The 6413-nt window shown below is 42.6% G+C and overlaps 1 protein-coding gene across 1 annotated transcript in view; it reads right to left on the bottom strand.

The window, feature by feature from the left end:
* The window catches only part of PTCHD4 (patched domain containing 4), a 93931-nt gene that overhangs the window by 59817 nt on the left and 27701 nt on the right, over positions 1-6413 (bottom strand). The window lies entirely within an intron of this gene.

Raw genomic sequence — 6413 nt, forward strand, 5'->3', positions numbered from 1 at the left:
ACAACTGGTTTTGGAGACTTCACTTTGAACAAATGGATTAATTGAGTTCCCACTAGAGTCAGAAGGAGGAAGAGTTTAGCTGGCTGTTCTCAAGCAACAAACCCAGCCAATGTCTTTTGTATTTGCTCTGTCATTATGGAGGATCTGGTAGTGATGGTCTGTGCTTGGGCAATGGTCCAAGGATGAATGCTTCAACCTGAGCGGAGCCTCAGAATCACTGACCAGCAGACCTGCAGACCCACCTCCTGGGGTGGAGCAACTGCCCTAAGGGATGATGACATTTGAGTTGATAAGAGACCTTCTGGTAAGTCTCTACAGGAAAAGAAGAGCTAGAATTCAATCTGTAAGGGATTCAAGTGAGTTTATGCATATATGCTGTATATGCATACATGTATATATGAGAGCTTATGTACATAACCGTAGGTGTTAAAGTCTAAGCAGTCACCCTAGCTTTTTCAGAGATGGATAGGCCTTCCAGAGATTAACACAGCTCATCCCAAATATGTACTAAGTGATGGCCCAAATTACTTTGGAGTTGCCTATTTCTCTTCATTGACTGCAAAGGAAATTGAGATTGTGTTACTTCAGTTAAGGGAGGAACATTTGGGACACCTGAAATTAGGTGCTACAAACCCTGTTGTTAAGACTGAGGTTGGCTGTGCTTCTTCTTGCATCCCTTTCTGCTGGGTGTGAGAAGGCTCAAAGGAAATATCCTCATCTCGCCTGTGTTTGAGGAGAGAAGGACAGCCCCAGTCCTGTTGTGTCTCCCTAACCATGACAGCTCCAGGGGTCTGACAGGGCCAGGCTGCACGGTGTGAGTGTAACAGACTATCCTAGACAGGATTTCGTCTTCTACTCAAAATCCAGGAAAGAGTGTTCTGGGGAGGTTATCTTTTCCTATAGAAATGAAAAAAACCCAACCCTCTGCAACTGGGAATAGACTTGTTAGGAAGTATACCAGGTTATGGGGAAATGAACCTTACAGATATGAAGAATGTCTAAACCCATTCATATGAATTATCTATGTTATCTGCCCATCCAGATAGGTAATTTTAAACATTTTTACATCTTTCAATTTTTTTCTCCTGCTGCCCCATGGGTTTTTTTGTTATTCCCATTTCCCACTGTAAAAGTCAAGAACGGACATTTTCTAATTAAGGACAAGGTATTTCCAAGTCCCTAATGATCTGCTGAGTGGGTGGGGACATGAACTGCCATAATGTCTAAAATGACAGATTCGCTGTATTTCTAAGGCATCGAGTGGTGGGGGTTTATGGCGGTAGGTCTCTTTGCTCTACAGGGTCATTCTCTTGCTCCTCATACAGATAGGAGATGATCATATAACATGAGATTCATATGGGATTTGCTTTACTGCTGCATCAAAAGGACAAAACCAAAGTCAGAGTCACTCTTGCAATGTTTCTAAGTTGCATCTGTAATCAGAAAGTCCATTCCTTGAAGCAAAGGTTAGAAGTACTGTGATACTTCACATACGGGTAAACTAGCAATAGCATGCACTTTAGCACTCACATTTGTCTTCTGAGTTTTAAAAAAAATAATTTCCTCATCTGCACTAGGACTTTTTTCTGTAATTTCCGACAACTCTACCACTAATGGTAATACTGTGACATCTCAAATTTACTTAAAGGTGATCACCAGCCATTATTTTAACAACTGCCATCCAAAAGAGGTTAGACGGCTTCCGTCTGAAATGTTAATAACAGCCTGGAGTCTTGTCTGCTTTTGCCTTGCTTCCTTCTTCCATTTGAATAACTCAGGGGAAGAAATAGCTGGGAATTTTACCAGAAAAGTCTGCACTGTAAGTACAATCTCTGTTATCCATCTTGTGCTCTTACATCAGGCATGGGGTTACTGCTGGAAACAGGTAGCCTATTGCTTCCTAAAGTTTTTGTATCTCTTTACTACACAGCTACTTACAGTGTCGTTATTGGTAGTAGGAATAATAATATTGCAATGTGTTGTAGGGCATCCATTGAGCTTAGTGTTCTCTAAAGACTCAACGAGAAATAGCCATTTCCATGAAGATCTTATGGTCTTCATGGTCTGTGCTTACAAAGGGCAGGAAATATTTCTTACATCCACTGTGAATCCAGCCTTCTAAGAAAACATACACTTTATAATACAAAAAGCATAATTACATTCTAATTACATTGTAGTTACATTTTTAACCTAAGATTTCCACTAATCTATATAACAAGGTAGTTCATGGGCTGACCAAAAATAATGACAGTGTAAAATGACATAATTAATATACCTGCATTTAAAAATATACAGTCAGATCCTCAGCTGAGTTAAATCATTATCTCTCTGATGATATCAGTCTGGTTCCTGTGCATTAAAAAGAAAATCATGGGAGCAATAATATCTCAATTATGTAGTTAACCTTCTGGTTATATTAATTAGTGATGATTAGGTGTGGGAAACCATAAATATGTCACGTACATAACATCCCTTTGAAATTGCGTCATGAATCCAAACACCAAAGGCAGACGCGAACATCTAACCAGGTTCATTTCTGATATCTAGAACAAATCTGAAACTCAATGATTTGACCCTCTGTCTCCTATCTGAAACACATACAATGGTGATAGCTCTGCTGGTGTCAAACTTGCAGAAGAAACTGCAGTTTGTATTTGTCCCAGAAGAAAAATGCAAGATAGAACTGTCCCATATTCTGATTTCACATGGTGGTTACGAAAACCTGACTTAAAAAAATAAGAGACAAAAAAACCATCTAGGTCCACTTCAGTTCCTAAAGGAGGAAGCCCTGAAACTAAAGAAGCACCTTTTCTCTAACTCACCACATTTAGCCATTTGTCTGGGGTATGAACAGCTCAAAAACAACACCTCTTGCTCCTGTTCACAGGAGATCCTGGCAGTCAGAGTGTTATTTGCACAGGACCTTTCTGAAGAGTTGCTTCCCGCTGACTCCCAAACCACAGTGGTAGACACTGTACTGGGGAAACTGATTTTCCTGAGGAGGCTGCCTGAGAAGACCGTGGTATTGGGAAGAGGGAGTCAGAGCAAGCAGGATTTTCCACTGCTGTCCTCATGCCTAACTTAAGACTGAAGTTTCTCACCTTCAAAGATAAAAAGAAAAGCCAATCTGAGCTAACGCTCTTCCCCCAGTATATCAGAGATATGCTTTATCCCAGCAGATCATTCCCTCACAGCAGGACTACAGTAAATGATTAATGTGTAGGTCATTCAGTCCAAATTTAGAAAAATATGAAACATTTCGCTTTTATATAGGCTTCTATCACCTACTGAAACCCACAGAAGCTCTGCATTGGAATAGGAATTATGGACCTAAACACTTGTACAAGTCCAGGGTTATTCCTGTCATTCAGATGGCAGCATCCTGCCATCTCTGCAGCAAAAGGGACAAATGCAGAACATCATCACAGAATTTCCATTAAAATTAATCCTTTGAAAAGTGAATGTCAGAAAAAATCTGCATATTTTTGACCAAACAAATATATTTGAAATGGACATTTTGCAAATGTCAGGTTGAAACATTCCCAAGTTAGGATCTGCCAGAATTAAGGTTGCCCGTGTATTCTGCATAGCAGTGCACTTGCAGACACTTTGTGGTTATTCTTGCCTGTTTTTTGCTTTTATTTTTTTAATCTAAGTAACTTGACTTCGAAAGGCTGACTTGCAAATCTGGCGTTTGTAATTCTGGGAAACCCCACTTTGCACACTTTTTAATCTATACTCACTCAATTATTTTATGATGTATTGTTTGCTTTCTGCTGTGCTAGCAGCGAGGGACACTGGTACAACGTGGGCCACAGTTACGCATTGCCCCACAGAATTGGCAGCCTTGGGGTCTTCAGTGGATCTACTCTACAGTGTCAGGACACTTCACGGTAAACCAGGTTCAATAGAAAACCCTGCCCTGTGAGGAGCCCGCGTCTGTGAGGCCCTGGGCATATCATGGACAGAGCAAGGCGTCATTAGCTGGCACTGTCATTTAAGGGACTAAAGGCAGGTGGCACTTTGCAGGATATAACCCAGTCTGACTTTGGCAAGACATTCTTCCTGTCTTTTAGTTCACCAAATTGTAAAATTGTTGCCTAATATTTACCAGCAGCAGTTCCCAGGCATTACAAGTTGTTCTTTAATGATATTTCCAATTCAGTCTGAGATTCCTGAATGAAATTTCTGTAGAAGGATTACTTAAATGTTTTCTTGTTCAATCTGAAGTTCATTCAATATGATGTTATAGAAGCAATCCTTGCAAATATCTCACTTGAAGGGAGTTTTTTTCTTTTCTTTTGCTCTTGGCAGTGGCTGTGACAAGAATGACAGTGCAAAACACAACAGAAAGTTATAAACATTACTTTTCTTCAAACAGCAAACAAACTCCTGGATTACCACCATCCTAGATGACAAACTGAGCCACCCTGCTTTCAGAAACTCGCACCCTTGCCTCATCTGGCGGCTGCCGGGTGTGTATAAATCGAGTGCAATGCTACTGCCATTTCAGTTGATGCTCCTGGCCTGTATAGATGCTGATGCTTTTGAGGTCAGCCCGAAGATGAGCTTCACCTACAGGCATTGTTTGGGGCTCCTTGGGCGTGACAAATTTGGGACCTGTCAAGCAAAGATGGGTCACCCTTCTCTACAGCTGTCTAAAAAGGGACACCAACAGAGGAATAAACAATTGAGGGAAGGTGTTTTTCATCACTTCAGCGTTTTCTTGCCTTTACTTCAACTTGCTGCACAAGCAAGGCAATGCCATTTGGCCCCACTCTTTGATACGCTCCTCCTGACACCCAGCAAAAAGGTTGCCGTAATCTGACAACAACCATGAGCTCCCCCTTCCCCGCTGTCATCCTTTTCTCCATCCTGCCACACAGATCTCTTTTTCCAAAGCCCACACCCCTTGCTCAGGTTGGGATCCACCCCTGTCACAACCTGGCACGTTCTCTGCTCCTCCTGCTGGCCTCTTCCCCCTCTCAGCGCTTTCTTTCCAGCAAACTCTCTTACACTGCAGAGCTGTGCACAGCAGCTGAAGAGTTGGCACAGGTCAGACCGTGCCAGGGGCCATTGTCACAATTTAACAGTGCAGATGATTGAATTAGAGGCTTTGGCATGGCTTTGTTTATCAGTATTAATGAGGCTGAACCAATCATGCAAATCCTTGGGGTCTTTTGCCTCACTCTTCCCTTTCCCTTCTGGAATCTCGACCATCCACTCCATCCCACTCCTTCCCACCTCAGCCAGCTGCTCCAGAGATGCTGGGTGCAGGATTGGTGAGGCCATGGCTCAGTCCCCTTGGTTAGTGACACAGATGCATTTTCAGGAGACAGACAAAATAGGAGGCGGGGGTTGGAGGATGCATACACCTACAGGACTTTTCTTGAGGGGAAGAGCAAGAAAATGTGGGGGTTTTGGGGTTGAGCATTTTAGGAAAAATATAAGACCCTTCTCCAAACCTTGACTCTAGCTTGTGGCTTTGCATATTTAGTTATCTCTCACTGTAACAGAGGACTGGGATTGAGTACTACAAGCATGAATGGAATTTAAGAAATTAACTGTAAAGATGCAGAGTTCTGTCCACAGGTAAGATTTCCTGCCATCAAAAAGCCAGCGTGAAGGTTTTTGGGTCTGGGCAGCCACTGCTGAGATTTTACATAGAGAGTCGTCGCTGGGGTTCAGACTCACGATACGGAGAAACTCTGACAAACTTGGATGTGATTGCACTGAACAACGCTGCCTCAGCAAGCCGTTTTGGGCACGTTTCCCTCTCCCCTTCGAACATACCTTCCCAGCAAACTCATTAACCACACGGATGCACTAAAAGTGCTTGGAACAGAAATGAGAGCAGAAGGAATGAAAACAATTCTTCTACTAAAAGAGCTGGGGTTTATGTTTGTTCTTCGTCTCCACCTTCCCCTGCCCAGGTGCGACACAAAGGAAATCTCTGCAGCTGATTCGGGACTTCACAAACCGAGGGATTATGCGCTACCGATACTGACAGGCCCCTTTACTTGCAGCCCGGCAAACACCACAACAGTAATCTCCTCTCTGAGATAAAGTGCATCAATCTTATTCTTACACCAACCTGTTCCCCTCTGCCCCTCCGACAAAGCTGGAAGAGCAGCCCTCCTTGGGAAGGATGCTAACATTTTTCCCTCCTCTGCGCCCTCCTATTTTAACTTACTCTTTCGGCTGGCATCCCATCAAAGTCAGGCCAACATATATCCATTTTCTGTGCTGAGCTGACTAGTTTTCAATAACAATTTCTCCTTCGTTTTGTAACAGAGATCAATAAAACTGTCCCTCTCTCCTATTGGCCGAGATTCCAGCAACGTCATTTGCTCTTTATTGTTGCTACTGCTTTGTTGTGTTTCCCTTTTTCTTTTTTTTTTCCTTTTTTTTTT

The sequence above is a fragment of the Aptenodytes forsteri genome, unplaced genomic scaffold, assembly GCF_000699145.1.
Source record: "Aptenodytes forsteri isolate BGI_AS27 unplaced genomic scaffold, ASM69914v1 Scaffold175, whole genome shotgun sequence".
Classification (NCBI taxonomy): Eukaryota; Metazoa; Chordata; class Aves; order Sphenisciformes; family Spheniscidae; genus Aptenodytes; species Aptenodytes forsteri.